Source organism: Leuciscus leuciscus (assembly GCF_965113295.1).
Source record: "Leuciscus leuciscus genome assembly, chromosome: 6".
Classification (NCBI taxonomy): Eukaryota; Metazoa; Chordata; class Actinopteri; order Cypriniformes; family Leuciscidae; genus Leuciscus; species Leuciscus leuciscus.
The window spans coordinates 14,120,472-14,137,361 of record NC_138730.1 but is presented as its reverse complement, the minus strand read 5'-3'; positions in this window follow the sequence as shown (position 1 = coordinate 14,137,361).

The window sequence follows — 16,890 nt, the reverse complement described above, 5'->3', positions numbered from 1 at the left end:
CAGTGGTTGCCATTGTGTTCTAGGCGGTTACACACACACACACACACACACACACACACACACACACATTAACTCACATACATATACACACACACACATATACTAACTTGATAACACTTACACACTCAGAGTTTATATGCGTTACAGTTTATAAGTTAAAATGAAGTAAATTTAGTAGTTTGAAGTTTAAAGTATTTGAAGTTTAAAATAGTTTGAAGTAGATAGATAGATCTATCAACCACTCAAAAGACCATAGCAACCACTGAAAGTATACTAGCAACCACCCAGAACAACATAGCAACCGCCTAGCAACCACCCAGAATACCTTAGCAACCGCCTAGCAACACCCTAGCAACCACCCAAAATATCTTAGCAACCGCCTAGCAACCACCCAGAATACCTTAGCAACCGCCTAGAAACCACCCAAAAGACCCTAGCAACCACCCAAAATACCCTAGCAACCACCTTGCAACCACTCAGAATACCTTAGCAACCGCCTAGCAACACAATAGCAACCACCCAGAATACCCTAGCAACCACCTAGCAACACCCTAGCAACCGCCTAGCAACCACCCAAAATACCTTAGCAACTGCCTAGCAACAACATAGCAACCACCCAGAAAACCCAGGCAACCGCCTAGAAACCACCCAGAATACCCTAGCAACCGCCTAGCAACACCATAACGACCACCCATAACATCCTAGCAACTGCCTAGCAACCACCCAGAATACCTTAGCAACCACCTAGCAACACCATAGCAACCACCCAGAACACCCTAGCAACCACCCAAAATACCTGAGTCATCGCTTAGCAACACCATAGCAACCGCCTAGCAACCACCCAGAACACCCTAGAAACCACCCAAAAGACCCTAGCAACCACCCAAAAGACCCTAGCAACCGCCTTGCAACCACCCAGAGTACCTTAGCAACCGCCTAGCAACACCATAGCAACCACCCAGAACACCCTAGCAACCTCCTAGCAACACCCTAGCAACCGCCTAGCAACCACGCAAAATACCTTAGCAACTGTCTAGCAACAACATAGCAACACCCAGGCAACCGCCTAGCAACCACCCAGAACACCCTAGCAACCACCTAGCAACAAACCAAAAGACCCTGGAAACCACCCATAATATCCTAGCAACCACCCAGAACACACTAGCAACCACCCAAAATACCCTAGCAACCGCCTCAACCACCCAAAAGACCATAGCAACCACTGAAAATATTCTAGCAACCACCCAGAACACCATAGCAACCGCCTAGCAACCACCCAGAATACCTTAGCAACCAATTAGCAACACCAAAGCAACCACCCAGAACAGCCTAGCAACCGCATAGAAACACCCTAGCAACCACCCAAAATACCTTAGCTCTCGCTTAGCAACACCATAGCAACCGCCTAGCAACCACCCAGAACACCCTAGCAACCACCTAGCAACCACCCAAAAGACCCTAGCAACCGCCTTGCAACCACCCAGAGTACCTTAGCAACCACCTAGCAACACCATAGCAACCGCCTAGAAACAACCCAGAATACCCTAGCAACCGCCTAGCAACACCATAACGACCACCCATAACATCCTAGCAACTGCCTAGCAACCACCCAGAATACCTTAGCAACCACCTAGCAACACCATAGCAACCACCCAGAACAGCCTAGCAACCGCATAGAAACACCCTAGCAACCACCCAAAATACCTTAGCCATCGCTTAGCAACACAATAGCAACCGCCTAGCAATCACCCAGAACACCCTAGCAACCACCTAGCTACCACCCAAAAGACCCTAGTAACCACCCAAAAGACCCTAGCAACCGCCTTGCAACCACCCAGAGTACCTTAGCAACCATCTAGCAACACCATAGCAACCACCCAGAATACCCTAGCAACCAACCCAAAATACCCTAGCAACAGCCTTGCAACCACCCAAAAGACCCTAGCAACCACCCAAAATATTCTAGCAACACCCTAGCAACCACCCAGAATACCTTATCAACCGCCTAGCAACACCCTAGCAACCACCCAAAATACCTTAGCAACCACCTAGCAACACCCTAGCAACCGCCTAGCAACCATCCAAAATACCTTAGCCTCCGCCTAGCAACACCATAGCAACAACCAAGAACACCATAGCAAACGCCTAGCAACACCATAGCAACCACCCAGAACACCCTATCAACCATCTAGCAACACCCTAGCAACCACCCAAAACACCTTAGTAACCATCCATAACACCATAGCCAACCACCCAGAAGACCCTAGCAACCACCCAAAATACCCTAGCAACCGCCTAGCAACCACCCAGAACACCCTAGTAATCAACCATAACATACTTGCAACCACCCAGAACACCCTAATAACCACCCAAAATACCCTAGCAACCACCTAGCAACCACCCAAAAGACCATAGCAACCACTGAAAATATCCTAGCAACACCATAGCAACCGCCTAGCAAACACCCAGAATACCTTAGCAACCACCTAGCAACACCATAGGTTTTGAACTTTTTGCAGTGCATTGCACACCAGAACTAACTCATTCCCATGTTAATTAAAGACATAGAGAGATTTCTCTTTAATGAACATGGCAATGAGTAATTTCTGGTGTGCAATGCAATGCAATGCGAAAAGTGCATAAGCTATAATATTGCACAACGTTAACAACACACATATCTCTTTAATGAACATGGGAAGGATTTAGTTCTGGTGTACAATGCAATGCAATGTGAAAAGTGCATATGTTATTCTTCAGTGCACAACGTTAGATCGTTAATGCAAATGCAATGCAGTGTAAAGCAAAACAATGCAATGCAATGCAACCACACGTTATGTCTTTAATCAACATGGGAATGAGTTAGTTCTGGTGTGCAATGCAATGCAATGTGAAAAGTGCATATGTTATTCTTCAGTGCACAACGTTAGGTCGTTAATGCAATGCAATGCAATGCAGTGCAAAGCAAAGCAAAACAATGCAATGCAATGCAATGCAATGCAATGCAATGCAATGCAATGCAATGCAATGCAATGCAATGCAACCACACGTTATGTCTTTAATCAACATGGGAATGAATTAGTTCTGGTGTGCAATGCAATGCAATGCAAAAAGTGCATAACGTATGTTAGTGCAATGCAATGCAATGCAACAACACACGTTATCTCTTTAATGAACATGGGAATGACAGTTCTGGTGTGCAATTTAATGCAAAAAGTGCATAACCTATATGTTATTCTTCAGTGCACAACGGTTAGATCGTTTGTGCAATGCAATGCAACAACACACATATCTCTTTAATGAACATGGGAAGGATTTTGTTCTGGTGTGCAATGTGAAAAGTGCATATGTTATTCTTCAATGCACAACGTTAGATCGTTAATGCAATGCAATGCAATGCAATGCAATGTAGTGCAGAGCAATGCAATGCAATGCAATGCAATGCAATGCAATGCAATGCAATGCAATGCAATGCAATGCAATGCAATGCAATGCAATGCAATGCAATGCAATGCAATGCAATGCAATCCAATGCAATCCAATGCAATGCAATGCAATGCAACCACACGTTATGTCTTTAATCAACATGGGAATGAGTTAGTTCTGATGTGCAATGCAATGCAATGCAATGCAATGCAATGCAATGCAATGCAATGCAATGCAATGCAATCCAATGCAATCCAATGCAATGCAATGCAATGCAACCACACGTTATGTCTTTAATCAACATGGGAATGAGTTAGTTCTGATGTGCAATGCAATGCAATGTGAAAAGTGCATATGTTGTTCTTCAGTGCACAACGTTAGATCGTTAATGCAATGCAATGCAATGACTGCAAAGCAAAGCAAAACAAGGCAATGCAATGCAATGCAATGCAGTGCAAAGCAATGCAGTGCAAAGCAAAACAAGGCAATGCAATGCAATGCAATGCAATGCAATGCAATGCAATGCAATGCAATGCAAAGCAATGCAATGCAATGCAATGCAATGCAATGCAATGCAAAGCAAGGCAATGCAATGCAATGCAATGCAGTGCAAAGCAATGCAGTGCAAAGCAAAACAAGGCAATGCAATGCAATGCAATGCAATGCAATGCAATGCAATGCAATGCAATGCAATGCAATGCAATGCAATGCAAAGCAATGCAATGCAATGCAATGCAAAGCAATGCAATGCAATGCAGTGCAAAGCAATGCAGTGCAAAGCAAAACAAGGCAATGCAATGCAATGCAATGCAATGCAATGCAATGCAATGCAATGCAATGCAATGCAATGCAATGCAATGCAATGCAATGCAATGCAAAGCAATGCAATGCAATGCAATGCAACCACACGTTATGTCTTTAATCAACATGGGGATGAGTTAGTTCTGGTGTGCAATGCAATGCATAACGTATGTTAGTGCAATGCAACAACAGACGTTATCTCTTTAATGAACATGGGAATGACAGTTTGGAGTGCAATGCAATGAAAAAAGTGCATAACCTATATGTTATTCTTCAGTGCACAACGTTAGATCGTTTTTGCAATGCAATGCAATGCAATGCAGTGCAAAGCAAAACAATAACTTGACAAGTTATGTCTTTAATCAACATGGGAATGAGTTAGTTCTGGTGTGCAATGCAATGCAAAAAGTTTATATAGTTATTCAGTGCACAACGTCAGATCGTTAGTGCAGTGCAATGCAATGCAATGCAATGCGAAAAGTACATGTGTTATTTTCCAGTTCACAACGTTAGATCGTTAGTGCAATGCAATGCAATGCAATGCAATACAATGCAATGTGCAATGCAACAACACACGTTTATGTCTTTAATCAACATGGGAATGAGTTAGTTCTGGTGTGCAACCACAATGCAATGGTGTGCAATTTAATGCAATGCGAAAAGTGCATATTGTTATTCAGTGCACAACGTCAGATCGTGTGTTGTGTGTCAGATCAACACACACAGTTATGTCTTTAATGAACATGGGAATGAGTTTGATCCGGTGTGCAATGCAATGCAATGTAAGAAGTGCATAACCTATATGTTACTCTTCCTTCAGTAAACAACGTTAGATCGTTAGTGCAATGCAATGCAACAACACACGTTATGTCTTTAATCAACATGGGAATGAGTTAGTTCTGGTGTGCAATTTAATGCATTGTAAAAAGTGCATAACTTATATGTTATTCTTCAGTGCACAACGTTAGATCTTTAGTGCAATGCAATGCAACAACACACTTTATCTCTTCTTTGAACATGGGAATGAGTTATTCTGGTGTGCAATTTAATGCAATGTAAAAAGTGCATAACCTGTATGTTATTCTTCAGTGCACAACGTTTGTGCAATGCAATGCAATAACACTCATAATGAACCTGGGAATGATTTTGTTCTGGTGTGCAATGCACTGCAGTGCGAGAAGTGCATAATCTGTATGTTATGCTTCAAGTTGCACAACGTTAGATCGTTAGTGTAATGCAATGCAAGAAGTGCATAGCCTATGTTTCTTTAATGATGCTCAACGTTAGATCGTTTGTGCAAAGCACATAATGTTATTACAATGGTACGCTTTTGACCTACTGGACATATTTCTGGCCAAAGAGTCCTTAAAGATGTTATTCCATCCTGACAAAAGTCCATTTTTGACATACTGAAATTTTTTCTGGCCAAGGAGTACTCGAAACTTGACCTTTCTATATATACTAGTGGCCTCTTTCTTGTGTTACACTGTAAAAAAAAATCAATTAGTCTGACGTATTTCTCATTGAGCCAATGTTAACAGACTATTGCAACAAGAATCGCACTTGGGCCATTTAAAAAATATAGATGTGACCCGTCACTAGAAAATTATGACGGAGAGGTTAGACATATTTATCATCAGATGGAGTCTATAATTTTACATAGTTTAAAAACTTTTTAGGGAACCTTTGACCAGAAATAATAATAGAATTATTAAGATAATAATAGTAATAATAATTAGATGCGAAAGTTCGTCGAGACAAACTTTAAGTTGGCTTGAGAAAGTTTGGACCAGAATGTTTTTTGCTATGCAGTTGCTAGGATGTTATGGGTGGTCGTTATGGTGTTGCTAGGGTATTCTGGGTGGTTTCTAGGCGGTTGCCTGGGTGTTCTGGGTGGTTGCTATGTTGTTGCTAGGCAGTTGCTAAGGTATTTTGGGTGGTTGCTAGGCGGTTGCTAGGGTGTTGCTAGGAGGTTGCTAAGGTACTCTGGGTGGTTGCAAGGCGGTTGCTAGGGTGTTCTGGGTGGTTGCTAGGCGGTTGCTATGGTGTTGCTAAGCGATGGCTAAGGTATTTTGGGTGGTTGCTACGGTGTTTCTATGCGGTTGCTAGGCTGTTCTGGGTGGTTGCTATGGTGTTGCTAGGTGGTTGCTAAGGTATTCTGGGTGGTTGCTAGGCAGTTGCTAGGATGTTATGGGTGGTCGTTATGGTGTTGCTAGGCGGTTGCTAGGGTATTCTGGGTTGTTTCTAGGCGGTTGCCTGGGTGTTCTGGGTGGTTGCTATGTTGTTGCTAGGCAGTTGCTAAGGTATTTTGGGTGGTTGCTAGGCGGTTGCTAGGGTGTTGCTAGGAGGTTGCTAGGGTGTTCTGGGTGGATGCTATGGTGTTGCTAGGCGGTTGCTAAGGTACTCTGGGTGGTTGCAAGGCGGTTGCTAGGGTCTTTTGGGTGGTTGCTAGGGTCTTTTGGGTGGTTGCTAGGTGGTTGCTAGGGTGTTCTGGGTGGTTGCTAGGCGGTTGCTATGGTGTTGCTAAGCGAGAGCTAAGGTATTTTGGGTGGTTGCTATGGTGTTGCTAGGTGGTTGCTAGGCAGTTGCTAGGATGTTATGGGTGGTCGTTATGGTGTTGCTAGGCGGTTGCTGGGTTGTTTTTAGGCGGTTGCCTGGGTGTTCTGGGTGGTTGCTATGTTGTTGCTAGGCAGTTGCTAAGGTATTTTGGGTGGTTGCTACGGTATTTTGGGTGGTTGCTAGGCGGTTGCTAGGGTGTTGCTAGGAGGTTGCTAGGGTGTTCTGGGTGGATGCTTTGGTGTTGCTAGGCGGTTACTAAGGTACTCTGGGTGGTTGCAAGGCGGTTGCTAGGGTCTTTTGGGTGGTTGCTAGGGTCTTTTGGGTGGTTGCTAGGGTGTTCTGGGTGGTTGCTAGGCGGTTGCTATGGTGTTCTGGGTGGTTTCTATGGTGTTGCTAGGTGGTTGCTAAGGTATTCTGGGTGGTTTCTAGGTGGTTGCTATGGTGTTCTGGGTGGTTGCTAGAATATTTTCAGTGGTTGCTGTGGTCTTTTGGGTGGTTGAGGCGGTTGCTAGGGTATTTTGGGTGGTTGCTAGTGTGTTCTGGGTGGTTGCTAGGATATTATGGGTGATTGCCAGGGTCTTTTGGTTTGTTGCTAGGTGGTTGCTAGGGTGTTCTGGGTGGTTGCTAGGCGGTTGCCTGGGTGTTGCTATGTTGTTGCTAGGCAGTTGCTAAGGTATTTTGGGTGGTTGCTAGGCGGTTGCTAGGGTGTTGCTAGGGTGTTCTGGGTGGTTGCTAGGCAGTTGCTAGGCGGTTGCTAAGGTACTCTGGGTGGTTGCAAGGCGGTTGCTAGGGTCTTTTGGGTGGTTTCTAGGGTGTTCTGGGTGGTTGCTAGGCGGTTGCTATGGTGTTGCTAAGCGATGGCTAAGGTATTTTGGGTGGTTGCTAGGGTGTTTCTATGCGGTTGCGAGGCTGTTCTGGGTGGTTGCTATGGTGTTGCTAAGGTATTCTGGGTGGTTGCTAGGCAGTTGCTAGGATGTTATGGGTGGTCGTTATGGTGTTGCTAGGCGGTTGCTAGGGTATTCTGGGTGGTTTCTAGGCGGTTGCCTGGGTGTTTTGGGTGGTTGCTATGTTGTTGCTAGGCAGTTGCTAAGGTATTTTGGGTGTTTGCTAGGCGGTTGCTATGGTGCTGCTAGGAGGTTGCTAGGGTGTTCTGGGTGGTTGCTATGGTGTTGCTAGGTGGTTGCTAAGGTATTCTGGGTGGTTGCTAGACGGTTGCTATTGTGTTCTGGGTGGTTGCTAGAATATTTTCAGTGTTTGCTATGGTCTTTTGGGTGGTTGAGGCGGTTGCTAGGGTATTTTGGGTGGTTGCCAGGGTCTTTTGGGTGGTTGCTAGGTGGTTGCTAGGGTGTTATGGGTGGTTGTTAGGCAGTTGCTAGTTTGTTCTGAGGTATTTTGGGTGGTTGCTAGGGTGTTCTGACTGGTTGCTATGGAGTTACTAAGGTTTTCTAAGGTATTTTGGGTGGTTGCTATGGTGTTCTAAGGTATTTTGGGTGGTTGCTAGGGTGTTGCTAAGGTATTTTGGGTGGTTGCTATGCGGTTGCTAGGCTGTTTTGGGTGGTTGCTAGGGTGTTCTGGGTGGTTGCTAGGCGGTTGCTAGGATATTTTGAGTCGTTGCTAAGGTTTTTTGGGTGGTTTCTAGGCGGTTGCTAGGGTGTTTTGGGTGGTTGCTAGGCGGTTTCTAGAATATTTTGGGTGGTTGCTAGGGTCTTTTGGGTGGTTGCTAGGGTGTTCTGAGTGGTTGCTAGGGTGTTCTGGGTGGTTGTTAGGCAGTTGCTACGGTGTTCTGAGTGGTTGCTATGGTGTTGCTAGGGTGTTCTAAGGTATTATAGGTGGTTGCTAGGGTGTTCTGGGTGGTTGTTAGGAAGTTGCTAGGGTGTTCTGAGTGGTTGATATGGTGTTCTAAGTTATTCTGGATGGTTGCTAGGGTGTTCTGGGTGGTTGCTAGGCGGTTGCTAGGTTGTTCTCAGTGGTTGCCATTGTGTTCTAGGCGGTTACACACACACACACACACACACACACACACACACACACACACACACACATTAACTCACATACATATACACACACACACATATACTAACTTGATAACACTTACACACTCAGAGTTTATATGCGTTACAGTTTATAAGTTAAAATGAAGTAAATTTAGTAGTTTGAAGTTTAAATTATCTTAAAGTTTATATAAGTTTGACGTTTAAAAAGTTTAAATTAGTTTAAAGTTTAATTTAGTTTGAAGTTTAAAGTATTTGAAGTTTAAAATAGTTTGAAGTAGATAGATAGATCTATCAACCACTCAAAAGACCATAGCAACCACTGAAAGTATACTAGCAACCACCCAGAACAACATAGCAACCGCCTAGCAACCACCCGGAATACCTTAGCAACCGCCTAGCAACACCCTAGCAACCACCCAAAATATCTTAGCAACCGCCTAGCAACCACCCAGAATACCTTAGCAACCGCCTAGAAACCACCCAAAAGACCCTAGCAACCACCCAAAATACCCTAGCAACCACCTTGCAACCACTCAGAATACCTTAGCAACCGCCTAGCAACACAATAGCAACCACCCAGAATACCCTAGCAACCACCTAGCAACACCCTAGCAACCGCCTAGCAACCACCCAAATTACCTTAGCAACTGCCTAGCAACAACATAGCAACCACCCAGAAAACCCAGGCAACCGCCTAGAAACCACCCAGAATACCCTAGCAACCGCCTAGCAACACCATAACGACCACCCATAACATCCTAGCAACTGCCTAGCAACCACCCAGAATACCTTAGCAACCACCTAGCAACACCATAGCAACCACCCAGAACACCCTAGCAACCACCCAAAATACCTGAGTCATCGCTTAGCAACACCATAGCAACCGCCTAGCAACCACCCAGAACACCCTAGAAACCACCCAAAAGACCCTAGCAACCACCCAAAAGACCCTAGCAACCGCCTTGCAACCACCCAGAGTACCTTAGCAACCGCCTAGCAACACCATAGCAACCACCCAGAACACCCTAGCAACCTCCTAGCAACACCCTAGCAACCGCCTAGCAACCACGCAAAATACCTTAGCAACTGTCTAGCAACAACATAGCAACACCCAGGCAACCGCCTAGCAACCACCCAGAACACCCTAGCAACCACCTAGCAACAAACCAAAAGACCCTGGAAACCACCCATAATATCCTAGCAACCACCCAGAACACACTAGCAACCACCCAAAATACCCTAGCAACCGCCTCAACCACCCAAAAGACCATAGCAACCACTGAAAATATTCTAGCAACCACCCAGAACACCATAGCAACCGCCTAGCAACCACCCAGAATACCTTAGCAACCAATTAGCAACACCAAAGCAACCACCCAGAACAGCCTAGCAACCGCATAGAAACACCCTAGCAACCACCCAAAATACCTTAGCTCTCGCTTAGCAACACCATAGCAACCGCCTAGCAACCACCCAGAACACCCTAGCAACCACCTAGCAACCACCCAAAAGACCCTAGCAACCGCCTTGCAACCACCCAGAGTACCTTAGCAACCACCTAGCAACACCATAGCAACCGCCTAGAAACAACCCAGAATACCCTAGCAACCGCCTAGCAACACCATAACGACCACCCATAACATCCTAGCAACTGCCTAGCAACCACCCAGAATACCTTAGCAACCACCTAGCAACACCATAGCAACCACCCAGAACAGCCTAGCAACCGCATAGAAACACCCTAGCAACCACCCAAAATACCTTAGCCATCGCTTAGCAACACAATAGCAACCGCCTAGCAATCACCCAGAACACCCTAGCAACCACCTAGCTACCACCCAAAAGACCCTAGTAACCACCCAAAAGACCCTAGCAACCGCCTTGCAACCACCCAGAGTACCTTAGCAACCATCTAGCAACACCATAGCAACCACCCAGAATACCCTAGCAACCAACCCAAAATACCCTAGCAACAGCCTTGCAACCACCCAAAAGACCCTAGCAACCACCCAAAATATTCTAGCAACACCCTAGCAACCACCCAGAATACCTTATCAACCGCCTAGCAACACCCTAGCAACCACCCAAAATACCTTAGCAACCACCTAGCAACACCCTAGCAACCGCCTAGCAACCATCCAAAATACCTTAGCCTCCGCCTAGCAACACCATAGCAACAACCAAGAACACCATAGCAAACGCCTAGCAACACCATAGCAACCACCCAGAACACCCTATCAACCATCTAGCAACACCCTAGCAACCACCCAAAACACCTTAGTAACCATCCATAACACCATAGCCAACCACCCAGAAGACCATAGCAACCACCCAAAATACCCTAGCAACCGCCTAGCAACCACCCAGAACACCCTAGTAATCAACCATAACATACTTGCAACCACCCAGAACACCCTAATAACCACCCAAAATACCCTAGCAACCACCTAGCAACCACCCAAAAGACCATAGCAACCACTGAAAATATCCTAGCAACACCATAGCAACCGCCTAGCAAACACCCAGAATACCTTAGCAACCACCTAGCAACACCATAGGTTTTGAACTTTTTGCAGTGCATTGCACACCAGAACTAACTCATTCCCATGTTAATTAAAGACATAGAGAGATTTCTCTTTAATGAACATGGCAATGAGTAATTTCTGGTGTGCAATGCAATGCAATGCGAAAAGTGCATAAGCTATAATATTGCACAACGTTAACAACACACATATCTCTTTAATGAACATGGGAAGGATTTAGTTCTGGTGTACAATGCAATGCAATGTGAAAAGTGCATATGTTATTCTTCAGTGCACAACGTTAGATCGTTAATGCAAATGCAATGCAGTGTAAAGCAAAACAATGCAATGCAATGCAACCACACGTTATGTCTTTAATCAACATGGGAATGAGTTAGTTCTGGTGTGCAATGCAATGCAATGTGAAAAGTGCATATGTTATTCTTCAGTGCACAACGTTAGGTCGTTAATGCAATGCAATGCAATGCAGTGCAAAGCAAAGCAAAACAATGCAATGCAATGCAATGCAATGCAATGCAATGCAATGCAATGCAATGCAATGCAATGCAATGCAACCACACGTTATGTCTTTAATCAACATGGGAATGAATTAGTTCTGGTGTGCAATGCAATGCAATGCAAAAAGTGCATAACGTATGTTAGTGCAATGCAATGCAATGCAACAACACACGTTATCTCTTTAATGAACATGGGAATGACAGTTCTGGTGTGCAATTTAATGCAAAAAGTGCATAACCTATATGTTATTCTTCAGTGCACAACGGTTAGATCGTTTGTGCAATGCAATGCAACAACACACATATCTCTTTAATGAACATGGGAAGGATTTTGTTCTGGTGTGCAATGTGAAAAGTGCATATGTTATTCTTCAATGCACAACGTTAGATCGTTAATGCAATGCAATGCAATGCAATGCAATGTAGTGCAGAGCAATGCAATGCAATGCAATGCAATGCAATGCAATGCAATGCAATGCAATGCAATGCAATGCAATGCAATGCAATGCAATGCAATGCAATGCAATGCAATCCAATGCAATCCAATGCAATGCAATGCAATGCAACCACACGTTATGTCTTTAATCAACATGGGAATGAGTTAGTTCTGATGTGCAATGCAATGCAATGCAATGCAATGCAATGCAATGCAATGCAATGCAATGCAATGCAATGCAATCCAATGCAATCCAATGCAATGCAATGCAATGCAACCACACGTTATGTCTTTAATCAACATGGGAATGAGTTAGTTCTGATGTGCAATGCAATGCAATGTGAAAAGTGCATATGTTGTTCTTCAGTGCACAACGTTAGATCGTTAATGCAATGCAATGCAATGACTGCAAAGCAAAGCAAAACAAGGCAATGCAATGCAATGCAATGCAGTGCAAAGCAATGCAGTGCAAAGCAAAACAAGGCAATGCAATGCAATGCAATGCAATGCAATGCAATGCAATGCAATGCAATGCAATGCAATGCAAAGCAATGCAATGCAATGCAATGCAATGCAATGCAATGCAAAGCAAGGCAATGCAATGCAATGCAATGCAGTGCAAAGCAATGCAGTGCAAAGCAAAACAAGGCAATGCAATGCAATGCAATGCAATGCAATGCAATGCAATGCAATGCAATGCAATGCAATGCAATGCAAAGCAATGCAATGCAATGCAATGCAAAGCAATGCAATGCAATGCAGTGCAAAGCAATGCAGTGCAAAGCAAAACAAGGCAATGCAATGCAATGCAATGCAATGCAATGCAATGCAATGCAATGCAATGCAATGCAATGCAATGCAATGCAATGCAATGCAAAGCAATGCAATGCAATGCAATGCAACCACACGTTATGTCTTTAATCAACATGGGGATGAGTTAGTTCTGGTGTGCAATGCAATGCATAACGTATGTTAGTGCAATGCAACAACAGACGTTATCTCTTTAATGAACATGGGAATGACAGTTTGGAGTGCAATGCAATGAAAAAAGTGCATAACCTATATGTTATTCTTCAGTGCACAACGTTAGATCGTTTTTGCAATGCAATGCAATGCAATGCAGTGCAAAGCAAAACAATAACTTGACAAGTTATGTCTTTAATCAACATGGGAATGAGTTAGTTCTGGTGTGCAATGCAATGCAAAAAGTTTATATAGTTATTCAGTGCACAACGTCAGATCGTTAGTGCAGTGCAATGCAATGCAATGCAATGCGAAAAGTACATGTGTTATTTTCCAGTTCACAACGTTAGATCGTTAGTGCAATGCAATGCAATGCAATGCAATACAATGCAATGTGCAATGCAACAACACACGTTTATGTCTTTAATCAACATGGGAATGAGTTAGTTCTGGTGTGCAACCACAATGCAATGGTGTGCAATTTAATGCAATGCGAAAAGTGCATATTGTTATTCAGTGCACAACGTCAGATCGTGTGTTGTGTGTCAGATCAACACACACAGTTATGTCTTTAATGAACATGGGAATGAGTTTGATCCGGTGTGCAATGCAATGCAATGTAAGAAGTGCATAACCTATATGTTACTCTTCCTTCAGTAAACAACGTTAGATCGTTAGTGCAATGCAATGCAACAACACACGTTATGTCTTTAATCAACATGGGAATGAGTTAGTTCTGGTGTGCAATTTAATGCATTGTAAAAAGTGCATAACTTATATGTTATTCTTCAGTGCACAACGTTAGATCTTTAGTGCAATGCAATGCAACAACACACTTTATCTCTTCTTTGAACATGGGAATGAGTTATTCTGGTGTGCAATTTAATGCAATGTAAAAAGTGCATAACCTGTATGTTATTCTTCAGTGCACAACGTTTGTGCAATGCAATGCAATAACACTCATAATGAACCTGGGAATGATTTTGTTCTGGTGTGCAATGCACTGCAGTGCGAGAAGTGCATAATCTGTATGTTATGCTTCAAGTTGCACAACGTTAGATCGTTAGTGTAATGCAATGCAAGAAGTGCATAGCCTATGTTTCTTTAATGATGCTCAACGTTAGATCGTTTGTGCAAAGCACATAATGTTATTACAATGGTACGCTTTTGACCTACTGGACATATTTCTGGCCAAAGAGTCCTTAAAGATGTTATTCCATCCTGACAAAAGTCCATTTTTGACATACTGAAATTTTTTCTGGCCAAGGAGTACTCGAAACTTGACCTTTCTATATATACTAGTGGCCTCTTTCTTGTGTTACACTGTAAAAAAAAATCAATTAGTCTGACGTATTTCTCATTGAGCCAATGTTAACAGACTATTGCAACAAGAATCGCACTTGGGCCATTTAAAAAATATAGATGTGACCCGTCACTAGAAAATTATGACGGAGAGGTTAGACATATTTATCATCAGATGGAGTCTATAATTTTACATAGTTTAAAAACTTTTTAGGGAACCTTTGACCAGAAATAATAATAGAATTATTAAGATAATAATAGTAATAATAATTAGATGCGAAAGTTCGTCGAGACAAACTTTAAGTTGGCTTGAGAAAGTTTGGACCAGAATGTTTTTTGCTATGCAGTTGCTAGGATGTTATGGGTGGTCGTTATGGTGTTGCTAGGGTATTCTGGGTGGTTTCTAGGCGGTTGCCTGGGTGTTCTGGGTGGTTGCTATGTTGTTGCTAGGCAGTTGCTAAGGTATTTTGGGTGGTTGCTAGGCGGTTGCTAGGGTGTTGCTAGGAGGTTGCTAAGGTACTCTGGGTGGTTGCAAGGCGGTTGCTAGGGTGTTCTGGGTGGTTGCTAGGCGGTTGCTATGGTGTTGCTAAGCGATGGCTAAGGTATTTTGGGTGGTTGCTACGGTGTTTCTATGCGGTTGCTAGGCTGTTCTGGGTGGTTGCTATGGTGTTGCTAGGTGGTTGCTAAGGTATTCTGGGTGGTTGCTAGGCAGTTGCTAGGATGTTATGGGTGGTCGTTATGGTGTTGCTAGGCGGTTGCTAGGGTATTCTGGGTTGTTTCTAGGCGGTTGCCTGGGTGTTCTGGGTGGTTGCTATGTTGTTGCTAGGCAGTTGCTAAGGTATTTTGGGTGGTTGCTAGGCGGTTGCTAGGGTGTTGCTAGGAGGTTGCTAGGGTGTTCTGGGTGGATGCTATGGTGTTGCTAGGCGGTTGCTAAGGTACTCTGGGTGGTTGCAAGGCGGTTGCTAGGGTCTTTTGGGTGGTTGCTAGGGTCTTTTGGGTGGTTGCTAGGTGGTTGCTAGGGTGTTCTGGGTGGTTGCTAGGCGGTTGCTATGGTGTTGCTAAGCGAGAGCTAAGGTATTTTGGGTGGTTGCTATGGTGTTGCTAGGTGGTTGCTAGGCAGTTGCTAGGATGTTATGGGTGGTCGTTATGGTGTTGCTAGGCGGTTGCTGGGTTGTTTTTAGGCGGTTGCCTGGGTGTTCTGGGTGGTTGCTATGTTGTTGCTAGGCAGTTGCTAAGGTATTTTGGGTGGTTGCTACGGTATTTTGGGTGGTTGCTAGGCGGTTGCTAGGGTGTTGCTAGGAGGTTGCTAGGGTGTTCTGGGTGGATGCTTTGGTGTTGCTAGGCGGTTACTAAGGTACTCTGGGTGGTTGCAAGGCGGTTGCTAGGGTCTTTTGGGTGGTTGCTAGGGTCTTTTGGGTGGTTGCTAGGGTGTTCTGGGTGGTTGCTAGGCGGTTGCTATGGTGTTCTGGGTGGTTTCTATGGTGTTGCTAGGTGGTTGCTAAGGTATTCTGGGTGGTTTCTAGGTGGTTGCTATGGTGTTCTGGGTGGTTGCTAGAATATTTTCAGTGGTTGCTGTGGTCTTTTGGGTGGTTGAGGCGGTTGCTAGGGTATTTTGGGTGGTTGCTAGTGTGTTCTGGGTGGTTGCTAGGATATTATGGGTGATTGCCAGGGTCTTTTGGTTTGTTGCTAGGTGGTTGCTAGGGTGTTCTGGGTGGTTGCTAGGCGGTTGCCTGGGTGTTGCTATGTTGTTGCTAGGCAGTTGCTAAGGTATTTTGGGTGGTTGCTAGGCGGTTGCTAGGGTGTTGCTAGGGTGTTCTGGGTGGTTGCTAGGCAGTTGCTAGGCGGTTGCTAAGGTACTCTGGGTGGTTGCAAGGCGGTTGCTAGGGTCTTTTGGGTGGTTTCTAGGGTGTTCTGGGTGGTTGCTAGGCGGTTGCTATGGTGTTGCTAAGCGATGGCTAAGGTATTTTGGGTGGTTGCTAGGGTGTTTCTATGCGGTTGCGAGGCTGTTCTGGGTGGTTGCTATGGTGTTGCTAAGGTATTCTGGGTGGTTGCTAGGCAGTTGCTAGGATGTTATGGGTGGTCGTTATGGTGTTGCTAGGCGGTTGCTAGGGTATTCTGGGTGGTTTCTAGGCGGTTGCCTGGGTGTTTTGGGTGGTTGCTATGTTGTTGCTAGGCAGTTGCTAAGGTATTTTGGGTGTTTGCTAGGCGGTTGCTATGGTGCTGCTAGGAGGTTGCTAGGGTGTTCTGGGTGGTTGCTATGGTGTTGCTAGGTGGTTGCTAAGGTATTCTGGGTGGTTGCTAGACGGTTGCTATTGTGTTCTGGGTGGTTGCTAGAATATTTTCAGTGTTTGCTATGGTCTTTTGGGTGGTTG